At 50.3% G+C, this 12,621-nt stretch overlaps 1 protein-coding gene across 5 annotated transcripts in view; it reads right to left on the reverse strand.

Moving 5' to 3' along the window:
- The window catches only part of TPST2 (tyrosylprotein sulfotransferase 2), a 47,063-nt gene that overhangs the window by 29,977 nt on the left and 4,465 nt on the right, over positions 1 to 12,621 (reverse strand). The gene's annotated exons all lie outside the window — the stretch shown is intronic.

A 12,621-nucleotide genomic window follows, 5' to 3' on the forward strand; every position in this document is an offset into this window, starting at 1 on the left:
ACAGTCTGCTCCCGTCCCATTTCTAAGCCTGCCCTCGGGAGTGAAACCCCCAAGCACGCGAGGTCCCATCCTTACATCTCCATGATTCACCAGTGCCCTTCCTCAGCACTTCCAGCTTCCTGCTAGTTCCTACCCAACCCTTCAAAATTCAGCTTCAGGTTCCCCCTCCTGCGATGGCATCTCTGACATCCTCTGGCTGGGGTGACATTCCCAGTCCTTCTGCTTATCGCCACCACTGTCCTTACTGTAACGCCGCAGGGTATTACAACTGTCTGGTTTAAGGCTTCCCAACCTCAGGGCCACAGACATTAGGGCAGCATCCCTCGCCTCTACTCATTAGATAACAGTAGTGCCCCCCTCCCCTGCCAAGAAGCAACAACCAAAAATATCTCCAGGCATCACCAGTGATCCCAGGGGGCACAATCATGCCTGGTTGAGAACTAGGGTCTGGCACACAGAAGACACTCAAGCATGTGCCTGATCACAAGAGGTGTACTTAACAATGCTCAACCCCCTGACACCTGCCTCCTCCAGGAAGCCTTCCATGATGCTCTAGCCCAGTCAGTGCTTCCCCGGGGACTCCCGCAGCCCCCGGGCACTCGCCCCTGGAGCAACATCCTCCAAGGGTAGGCACTGGGTCTTGTTCAGTGCTGTACTTTCAATGAATAACCTGTAGAATGGCATAAGGTAGGTGCTTAATAGATATTTATAGAACTGACCTGAGAAACACAAATGACTTGGGTTGAAAAAGCCCCCACAGGGTGAGTTTTACCTATTTTAGTTCAGGGTTCTTTCATCCCAGCAAAGGTGCCAATAACAGCCAGAGCTCCATTTATGAAGCAAGCTCTGAGCTAAATATAAACACTCTGCAGGGTTTAGTGAGGGAAACTAAGGCTTACACAGGTGAAGGGCTTACGTTGCCTTCAAATCAATGATTTGGAGGCTTGAAAAACCCAGTTCTTCCTCTTACTGACTGCAAGAATTTACAAATGGAAGAAGATATCTGCAATATACAAATAACATGAGGTATTTGTAACCAGAATATATAAAGAGCTTTTTGAAATCTATAAGAATAGGCGACTCAAGAGAAAAATGGGCAAATTTGAAGAGAGACACTTCATACAAAAGATCATCTGAATGTCAATAAGCATATGAAAGAGCACTTACTGTTATGAGTGAGTGCTACTCATTAGATAACAGCAGCACCCACCCCCCAACCCAGTAGCAACTACCAAAAATATCTCCAGGCATCGCCAGTGATCCCAGGGGGCGCAATCTGGTTGAGAACCAGGGCTTGGCACACAGAAAGCACTCAGGCATGTGCTATGACTGAGCAATTCTACTGCTAAGTACACATCCATCAGAAATGCACCGAACTGGGGCACCTGGATGGCTCTGTTGGTTAAGCATTCGACTCTTGATCTCAGCTCAGATCATGATCACCAGGGAAATAAATGCAAATTAAAAGTCTACTATAAGACCACCATACATGCGAATAGCTTGGAAAAATATAAAAGATAACACGAGGTGTTACCAAGGACATGATGCAACCACAACCTTCATGCTCAGGGGACAGGGGAACCTGGCAATTTCCTTTGGGAAAATGGCATAACAGAGCCAAAAGCAGAATGTGCACCTTTTCTATGACTGAGCAATTCTACTGTTAAGTACACATCCATCAGAACTAGGGCACCTGGGTGGCTCCGTCGGTTAAGCATCCGACTCTTGATCTCAGCTCAGATCATGATCTCACAGCTGTGAGATCCAGCCCTCCATCAGGCTCAGAGCTCATCACTGCTTACAATTCTCCCTCTCTCTCCCACTGCCCCTCCTGTTGTGTGCTCTTTCTCGCTCTCAAATAAACAAATAAATCTTAAAAAAAAAAAAAAAAAAAAAAAAGAAATGCATCTAACTGTTCACCAAAGAATACCTACCGATGAGGCCCAGCCCCCAACTAGAAACTAGCCAAATGCCCATTAACAAGAGAATAAATATGTAAACACTAATAAGTTTTATATACGGAACAGCCAGGCAAAAGAACAAGCCAGAACTTCACAGAAGGATCTGGATGAATCTCACAAATTTATGCTGAGCCAAAAAAAATACAAAAGAGAGCATCTGCGTTTTTATGTACATAAGGTACTTTATATGTCTATAAAGTACTAAGACAGGCAAAATTAACTTCTAATAGAGATGTAAAGATCATGGCTACCCTCTGGGGAGGCCTTACTGGAGCGGGTACCAGGCATCTTTTTGGAGCCGGTACAAGGCATGTGCCTTTTTTCTTGATCTGGTACCCTCATGCCTTTTGAAAATTCATCGAGCTGTCCTCTTAGGAGTTATGCACCTTTCTGCACATATGACAGACTTCAACAAAAATAGTCTTCCAGAGCCACACTTGGTCCAACGCTGAGGAATAGTGGTGCCGGCTGGGGCCTCCCACGCACGTACCTTCCCATCAGCTACAGAGGAACACACAAGCCTCCATTCATTCCCTTCATCAACACCGGCCAGCAGGCGCTCTCCCAGGCCCAGGCTTGGTGCCGGGCGCTGGGAACAGAAAGGTCAACAGAGCGCAGGCCTCCAGTCGCGCCACCCAGAGCTCAGTTCCTGGCACACACCTCTGCCCCCAAAGAACTCGCAGTAAAGGAGTAGCCAGGCTGGGCTGGTTTTCATGAGAGGCCAAGGAGGTGATGTCTGCTTGTCTTCCTCTCTCTCTGTGTCCCCCACAGGAGAATGGTTTCAGGCTTTTTCCTTCCTGACACGGGACCAAAACTGATGATGCTGGCACAGGTAGCAGGAGCTTCCTACTGGATTAACACCTCCAGCCCAAAACTCCCTCTGCAACATCAGACTTCGGCAGGCAACAACCATCTCGTCAACTCCAACTGGGCGCTGAGCTGGCAGCTCAAACTTAGCGTATCCAAAGCTGATCTCCTGGCCACCCCCCCCACCAAATACATTCTACCCCTACTTGGTGGCAGTATACTCTGCTCAGGCCAGAAGGCTTGAAGGCAGCCAGACTATCCCTTCTCTTTCCCTCCCCAAACCAAACCAGCAGCAAATCCTGCCAACTTCACCTTCAAGTTGCAGCCATGCAACCATTTCTTGGCTCTGTCACCAAAGGCACAGGTAACAAAAGAAAAAAGAAACAGACAAACGAATGTCATGAAAATGAAAATATTTTGTGCCTCAAAAGGCACTATCCACACAGTAAAAAGACAATCGACAAAAACAGGAGAAAATATTTGCAAAGCCCGTATCTTACGAGGGATTAATTAATAACCAGAATATATAAGGAACTTCTAAAACTTAATAACAAACCCCAAACCACCTGATGCAAAAATGGGCAAAGGACTTTAACGGACGTTCCTCCAAAGAGGATCTACAAATGGCTGACAAGCACATGGAAAGATGGCTCAGTATCACTGACCATCAGGGAAATGCAAATCAAAAGTGCAAAGAGAAGGCATCTTACAGGAATGGTGTGAATATCTCCCCCTCCCACCTAGTCCCCCAGCCTCCACTCTGCAACTCTCCAACAGTACACAGGCTCCCCACTATCCTTAAGATACAGGGGTTTTTTTTTGTTTTTGTTTTTTTTTTTTAGGAGAGGGAGAGAAAGAAGGTAGGGAGGGGCAAAGGGAGAGGGGGAGAGAGAGAATCTTAAGCAGGCTCCATGCCCAGCACAGAGCCAGAGGCAAGACTAGATCTCACAACCCTGAGATCATGACCAGAACCAATTGGTAAGAGTCCCAAAGAGTGGGACTCTTACCAATTGAGCCACCCAGGCACTTCAGAATGTGTTTCTCCACATGGGCTTGTGGGGGGTCTTGTGATCACCCTCCTGTGCTCCAGACAAATGGAACATCTATCAACCCAATGGATGCCACACACCCCTGATTTTCCTAACCATTTTCTCTGTCTACCTCAGACTCTAGGCGTGGACATGTGCCCTAGGCCTGGAAAATTGCCATTTTCTGTTCCCAGGCCACAGTGTTAACTTAGGGGGATACATAACTCATTCTAGGTCAATGAAGTCAGCTAGAGACTTCTGCAGGAACTTCTGGGGAGGCTAAGCAGGTAGGGTGTGGGGTTGAAGGTACAGGGACATCTCCAGTTACCACCTGTGGAGCCTAAGAAGCCAATCTAAGAAGATGAAACCAAAAGATGGAGCTGTGGCTCCCTGATATTAGTTGAGCTCCTGGATCCAGCCATGCCTGAAGCCATCCCTACCCCTCAACTTTTTAGTTATGAGCCAATAAACTTATTACTTTGCTTAATTCCATGAGAGCTGGGTTTCTTTGTCAATCAAGAGTCCTATCTAACATGGACCTATATACCCTCTCCCCTACTTTATCTTGGCTTGTTATCACCTCAGCTCAAGCACTACCTTGTCCAGGAAACCTTCCATGAACACCCAGATTAGATTAAACACCTCTTATGTCTCACATTCCCCTCTACCTACCCTTCATCATTCTCCGTAGGAACTGCTATTTGCCCCTTCGTCTCCCACACTTGACTCACTTGACTGTGGAGAGCTTATGGGCTGAGGGAATCTGCCTTGCTTTTACAATTTCTCTCTTTTGTATTCCCACCCTTAACACAGAGCCTGGCACACCCCCAAGCATTCAAATTTTATTCTTCCAACTCACTTTATTCATTGGTAAGTGTCCTCAGGTATCAGGGAGTGGTAAAAGAATGGGTTTTGCAGGAAGATGGACCTGAGTCTGAATTTTTCCCTATTAGCTTTGGTAATAGCTTAGGTAAGTCGCTTAGCTTCTCTAAGCCTCATTTTCTTATCCGTAAAAGGCAAACAGCAACTAAGTACACATAAAGGCCTCAATACCATAATGGATCAGAGTAAATGCTCAATGAATGACGGTGCCTGCCTCCACTTTTCCCTCCAGGGTAGAAATCCTCCCTCTCCCTTTTATTTCTGCCCCGCCACTAGTATGAATATCTGTCAAACTGCCTGCCAAGCATACATTCTCTCATCTTCTGGGATCAGTCCTTGTGACCAGGATGGGGCTGATCCCATGCACAGAACCAGTGACGGAGGGCTGGTTAATACGAGGGTACAGATGTTCATGCACAGGCACAAGACCCCAGGTGGGTGAAGAGGAGTCAATCCGAGGATTTGCAAGAATTACTAGAGAAATGGGTCTTTTGCAGCCAAGAGGATGTATGCCCAGAGGTGTTACTGGGGAGAGCCACAAATGAAGAAAGCCCATCTGAGACATATCCTGATACGCTGGAGTACCTGGATCCAGCTATACCTGAAGGCGGTATGATTCCAGACTTTCCATTTACCTGACCCCCAAAATACAGATAGACAGCAGGCTCTTTGACCTCTGCCTACTTACCACTCCATAGTCTTCTCCTGGGCCCCAGGATGCTTTTTCCTTTCCGAATGTTTCAGTAAGACTAAATAAAACTGATCTCCAAAGCCTTACACGATGATGGTTGAACCCAGCTAAGCACTTGCACTCCTGCCCCAAAGGCATGGAAATGAGTTTTCTACGTGGGAAGCCAACTCTTACAAAAAGGTCAGGTTGTTCCCATGTATTTTTTTGGCTTACAAAAGAGCCAGGTTGTTCCATATATTCTGCTCACAAGGTGTTTGGCTAATTTCCCCCTTCCCCTGCTCCCGGTTGCAGCTTAGGGCAGGGCTTTTTTGATTGCATTACCTTCCACTTCTTTGTTGCGGTGGTTTTGCAATGGCCAATGGCCAAACAGTGAAAAGGCCTGACCAGGAACAAAGTGAGCAATAACCATTTGTGGGAGGTAATGTCCCCAGATAAGAAGGCCTACACCTTTTTTTATGGTTCATCCAAGGAGGGGGAGGGGGTCAGGCACACAATTAGCACACTTTGTTCTGGGGCTGTACCAACCTGGGCTCTAGTTTACTGACACTTCAACCTGCCCCTGTCTCTGTCTCAGACAAACCCAGCCCCGGACCAGAAGAGGTTCCTCCCTCACCTACTCACCAAGCAGGGAGAGGAGCCACGGTTTCAAACTCAAGAGCTATTCAAGAACACTTAACATATCACAACCCATGAGGAAGAAGGGGCGGCTCATCAGTGTTCACTGTCTTCTGGGGGAGAGTTGGAGGGGGGACTCCAGATTCAGAGTGAGGGAGTGAACAGTCTTTCCCTACAGAAAAATGGTTTGGGTCCCAAGGACGCCGGGGACCTTGCTGGAGAGTACTTCTATCTGCAGACTTGCCTGGACATCAGTAGGAAGAGGGTCAGCTCAGGAGACAGTGCCTGAACTTCTCTGAGCCTGTTTCCTCATCTGTGAAATAGGTGAACAACATAATCCCTATCGCTGTGAATTACCAAGCATCTCTATGCCTCCAGCCCCAGAAAACCTTATTATCTATCATCTTCCCGATAACCCAACAGATGGTCACGACTGTGATCTCCGTTTTACGGTGAGGAAGATGGGGCCCAGAGAGGGGAAGTGACTGGCCCAAGGTCTCACAGCTTGGGCACCAGCCAGCTGGCATTCTGACTCCCATGTGTCTGACTCAGAAGGCCCCATTTTCCCACTGTATCAGGGCTCCTCCTGATGCCTGCCTCGTGTCCCTGTGAGTTTTCAGGGATACCACACGCAAAAAGGTAAACGTGCGCCTGTTTGCCCAGGATCCGGGAAGTCTTAGGGATTCAGGGATCTGGGAACTGCGTGCCTGGAGGCAGGTGCAGCTGGAGTCCTCACTTTCATCTGGGCTCTCTGTCCCCAGTGCGAGGTGGAGAAGGTCCCTAAAGATCACAGCTTGTCAAAGTGTCTGTAAGTGAGTAATCACCTTTCAGTGAAGCAGCACACACCTGGGCATCTGTGCCCTCCAGAACCTGGGCTTCCACCCACATGTCTGGCTGTGCTCATCACTTCCAGCCCCATTAGGAATCTGCCACACACTGGCAGCCCCAAGAAGTCAGATCTGGAGAAGTTTGTGGATCAGCCCAGGAAAGGGACACTCTAGTAACTGGATAACGGGCAGAATGAAAGGAAAGAGCCAGGTCAGGGGAATAAGTAAGTCATGTGACCAAGGAGGTCGGAGGAAGGGGCTGTGGATTCTGGCTGAGGCAGGATGGGAAGCAGAGGGGTGGGGGGGGGTGGCCAGGCAGGAATCTGAGAAGGACGCCCAGCACGGAACATGAGCAGAGGATGGGCAAGGGTGAGGGAGGAGCTTGAGCACAAAGGCCCAGAGGCATCCGAGCGCACTGGGAATCAAGAGTGGCAAAGGATTCACTATGAGCACAACAGTGTCAAGGTTGCGGTGGGGTTATAAAAATAACCATAGCAAGAACAGTAATAACAGCAAAGGTGCAGGTACTGCTAACTTCCTGCCCAGACACCGTTCCAGGTGGGACGGGGGGTGGGAGGGGTGGTTAGGAGCACAATTTGCACGTGTACTAGTGTACTAGTCCAATCGATCCTCACAACTGATCTGTCAGAATGGTGCAGCTATTATCCCATTTCATAGACGAGGAAACTGAGGCACAGAGCAGTTCAAGTCCTGGCCTGAGAGCTCAAAGGTGGCGTGTGGGTGAGCAGGGTTTTGCTCCTACACTGTCTGGTTTTTAGAGTATGCTTAACCTCTACCACAGTGGTTCCCAAAGTGGGTTCCCAGACCAGCACTGGCAGCTCCCCTTCCAGACCTGCTGAATAAGCAGTGGCGGGGCAGGGGGTGTAGATTCTGGGTATGGGGTACAGCACTGCTTTTTACCTGTTCAAGAGGGGAGGGAGGCAGGAGAGGAGGGTGGCGGCCAGATCTTGGGGCCTCAAGAGCCATGAGAAGGGACTCCCCCAACTCCTTTGTAGGCAATACGATGCTAGTGAAGGCTTTTGAAGGTGGGAGCCATCTCTTCTCCTTTTGGGGTTTCCCAGCTAAGGCACAGAAGACCTTGTGATATAATAGTATCCTCGTGACCCAAGATAGAACAGGCAACATCTAACCAGAACACTGAGGCTCCTAAGGCCAAGGCAGCCACTGCCCTTGCCTGAGAGCAAGTGATCTCTGACCCCACTGATCTGATCCCCTATGCTAGTCTCAGGATCCTTGTGCTTCATTCCCTGGAGGATAAGTAGAGTCCCCCCCAAGGATCTCAGGGGAGGAATCTGACCAGACTCCCACAGCAGGCGGGTTATAAGGAGCCAGCCTCAAAGCCTAGTGCCCCACCTAGGAGTGGGTGTTCACAGGACACCCACAGAGGGCCACCAGAGTACCTACCAGCTAAAGGCTCTCCCGCACGGCATCCACCTTGGGGAACCCAGGCCTGCTCTGTAACCCCAAATCCATTTTCATGACCCAAGCAAATCACCTCCCCTCGCTGAGCCTCTGTCTCTGAGGCCTCTGTGAAAGGAAGAGGCTGGACTTATTTTCTACTATTGCTAGGATCCCCCAAATTTGCCAACAAATGTGCACTGCTGACGTACTGTGTGCCCCAGTAGAGCCGGGAACATAGCATGGGGCCTGCCCTCCTGAGCAGGGCCAGGGCCAGGGCCCAGGGCCACTGAGACAGAAAGAAAGGTGAAGGCATGACCCACCCTGGCCATGCACCTGCTGTGTGTGGACTCAGGGGGAGTCAGTCCCCAGAGGCAGGGTGGGTGATCAACATCTCCACCTCAGGTGACAGACCCCTGCTGAGCCCCCAAACCAAGTTAAACCCAAAGCTGCACTCAGCCCCCTCACTGCCAACCCAGGCTTTCCTGTTCCACTGCCTCCCCCACAGCTCCGGGTCCTGCCCTCTGGGGGCCCCCACCCCTGTACTAAGGGCCCTAGGGGCGGGGCTGTTGTAGGGAGGCTGCCTCCAGACTTCTCTGGGCCTCCACCTCCCTGCCCAGCATCTGCACACCACCTACTCCCACGCTACCCAAGGCCAGGTGATCACGGAGTCCTCGCGATCTGTGTAGGTTCGGTTCCGAAGGTTCTGGGGACAGGATGTCACTCACAGCCAAAGGAAGTGGGACAGAGAGTTTCTAATGAGATAAAGGAAGAGCGGGGGTGGGGGAGTGGGGAGGTGGGAGGGTGGAGGGGAAGTAGTGCCAGTTGGGGAGGGAGAAGACAAACAGATGGAGAGTGCCAGGCAGAGATAGAGAGAGACAGTGATGGAGGAGACAGAGTTGGAGAGACCTGAGCAGAGGGAGATAGGGATGGGAAGGAGCCGGGGAAAGACAAAAATAGAGACCCAACCAGACGCAGGGAGCAGGAACGAGATGGGGGAGCAGCAACAGCCTGGAACCGGAACCGCAGCCCGTGTCCTTCCCCACCCCGCAGTCAAGGCTCCTGGGGCTTGAGGGAGGAACAGAACCTTAAGAGGAAGGTCACTTGCCAGCCTGGCCCCTGTGAGCCCCACCCCCTGTCACAGGGCTGCCCAGATTCCCACCTGCTGAGGGCCACCTTCCCCATTACTCTCACCTGTTTTGTACTTTTGTTCAGTGGCTTCAATATTACTAGAACATTTTCAAAGGAAACTAGAACCCACTGGCTTAAATGAAAAACATGCCCTAATTAAAAAGAAACTGCAAAAATAAATGCAAAGGAAGTGATCTTTCAGCCTCCTAGCTGGGGGCAGCCACCCAGGGAGCCCAGGGGGAGGTGGGGATGGGGGGAGGAGGAACCTAGCACGGGTGTGCTCCGCCTTAAACAGCAGGAGCTCGAGAGAAGTGCTGGGTTAGCACCCAGCGGTGACTCTCCGGGAGTCAACAGAGGCTAAAGGGAGACCTGGAGAGGAAAACTCTCATTCTCCAGGGGAAACCCAGGTCCTCCAGGGTGGCACTGTGCTGTGACTCAACTCCTGCTGACCCACTCCACCCCCATGGGCACATCAAGCTTCCAGAAGTCTAAGCCATGAATTCTAGCAGAACTGCCAGGCCACGGGGTCACACAGTTCCCAACTTTTGCACCAGTGGTTCCCTCCCCCTGGAACACCTTTCCTGCCCTCTCTACCCAGATAACAATGTGTACTCCCCTCCGCCCACCTCCAGGAAGCCTTCCCTGACTGTCTCACATCCTTGTACCAGTATCCCCCAAAGCACTTAGCACCTGTACGACCTCTCTGGCCTGCTGTCTTCTCCACAGAAATGCACAGGGTCAGACATTCCTTACATCCTCACAGGACCCGGCATAGCCCCCTTTGTTGACTAAATGCAAGAACAGACTAAAAAAAGAAGCGAAGGCCCCCGATGCCCATGGAACAGTGGAAATCAAAAAAAAACCTTCTCTGAGCTGTGTGGGAAAGTTTCAGGCAGAAGCCCCAAGAGCCAAGTATCCAGCACGCGTTCAAATATTACTATTTTACTATCACCTTACAAAATATTATAACCTAAAGGGACCCAAGAGATAATCAGATCAGGGGTTGGCAGACTTTCTGTAAAGGCCCCAGCAATAAATATTATCAATTTTGTTGGACCTCACAGTCTCTGGCAGAACCATGAGACTCTGCCCTGTAGTACAGAAGCAGCCCCAGACAGAATGGAAATAAATGAGTGTGGTTGTATTCCAACAAAACTTTATTCACAAAAACAAGCCGAGGGTCAGACTCAGCCCCGGGCGCTGTAGTTTGTCAACTTTCCAGGCAGGCACCTAGGTGAGAGGTGTGGTTGACTTTTTTCTTGTCTGATGCTTCCACTGGAGAGTAAACTCCAGGAAAAATGGGACCTGCACCCCAGCATCTAGTCGAGAAATGTCTACACATTCCTGTTCAACAAGTAGTTCAGTGACCCAGGGCCATTGCCAGGTGCTAGGTCCGCAGATGCCCATGGAGGGCAGTCCTCAGTGATTTCTGTGCAGTGACAGGATGGATGGGTGACTCCTTCGGGCGGCCTCTAGAGCTGGGGCAGATCTGAGTTAAAATTTCTACTGCTGTCACATCAGGCCTGTGTGACCTCAGGGCAAGTGACTCAATGGTCTCTGAGCCTCAGTTTCCAGGAAATGGAGTGGTCAGTCACAAATGGCCCCCTGATCCCTTGCAAGGACAGAGAAAGTATGGGATGGTATTCCTGGAGCCATGCAGCTAGTGTAGATACACTGGGACACAGACACACACTCACCACGGCACAGGGACCTCTGCAGGCCCCGAGTATCTCACTGTGGGTTATGTGGAGACATGAATCAGGTAAAGTGGGGCCCTGGGGCCCAGTGACAGGGGCTTCCCACCCAGGGAACATGGAATGGGGACAAGCTCCCAATTTGTCAAAAGCCTCGAGGCTTCTAGGGGCAGACTAGGTATCAGGAGGCCTCAGACAACCTCCAATGTCCTAGAAAAGCAGAGCTGGAAGGACTCTTGACAAGGGTGGAAACCAGGGGTTAAAAATCTTTGTTTTTAAAGCAATGAACTATGTGTTCATGTGACACCCACCCAGGCAGGCCCATGGTGTTCTCAGAGCCCTGAAAACCTGTACTGGACCAGAGGGCCCTTGGGGCCAGACTGGTCATGCATGCAATGGTGGGGAATGGTGTGGTGGGGATCACAATGATCAGGAGAGCCCAGGACATTTAAGGGGGAGCTTCAGGCCACTCCAGTTTGGCCCAGGCTCCTGAGTTCCCAAAAGAAGTGGGAAATTGGATGATTCTCTAAAAATAATTGAATGGGAGCTAAATAGGAACTTCCTTGTGGGTAAAAGGCATCGGCTGGCAGCTTGTTACAGTCCAACCTGCCCATTTCATAGGTGGGGAAACTGAGTCTCAGAGAGAGAAAGCACCTCACCAATGTCACACAGGAAGCCCAGCTGGGACTCAGCCACCAACCAGCCCATAGCCAGCCCCAACTGCTCAGAAGAATTGGAGGGAATAGGAGGGAGTAGAGGGATCAGGGTTGGGGGGTAGGAATCTGGACTTCACAAGCCAGAACCCTGCTTATTCGGTCATCCAGGATGGAGTGTAGACAAATGGGCAGGGAAAGGGATAAACGTGCATTAATAATACATAACAATTTGTAACAGTATATGATAATACAGTTAATAATAACCGACACCTTCTAAGTATTTTCTATGTGTTGGGCATTAAGACAGGGTATCCAGGGGGAGTAAGATGGTAATTAGGAGTGCAGGCTCTGGATTCAAATCCTGTCTCTCCCACTTCCTAGCAAGATGCCCTGTGCAAGTGACTTCGTCTCTTGATGTCTCAGCTTGTCCTATTCCTATGGGCACTGGGAGGATCAAATGAGTTCATGTACACAGAGCGCGAAGAACACTGACTCGCGTATGGTGAGCTCCAGGAGTATCAGCTGTAATTATGGCCTTCTAACAGATGGGGAAGCTGAGGCTCCCCAAGGGACATGCGTCACTCAAGGCTCCAGCAGCCTACCTGACCCTGAACTGTCGTCACATTCTGCCTTGCAACAAGGTAAGCACTTGAGCCCTGTCCGCTCTCGTCCAATCCAGGAGGCTGGTCATATCTGCACCTCTGTTCTATAGATAGGAAAACTGATGCAGCAGGAAGGCAGCCAGGGAACACAAATGCACACTGGTTGAGCAGAACAACTGGATTCTGATGGAGACGCAAGCCCTTGAGCGTGCACACTGCCACCAGCCCTGCTTTCTGGCCACAGCAGCCCGGTCAAAAGTCTGGTGGATGCACGAATGCACTTGGCAGACAGACTGGCTGCCCTGTGC

Source organism: Mustela nigripes, chromosome 8 (genome assembly GCF_022355385.1).
Source record: "Mustela nigripes isolate SB6536 chromosome 8, MUSNIG.SB6536, whole genome shotgun sequence".
Lineage (NCBI taxonomy): Eukaryota > Metazoa > Chordata > Mammalia > Carnivora > Mustelidae > Mustela > Mustela nigripes.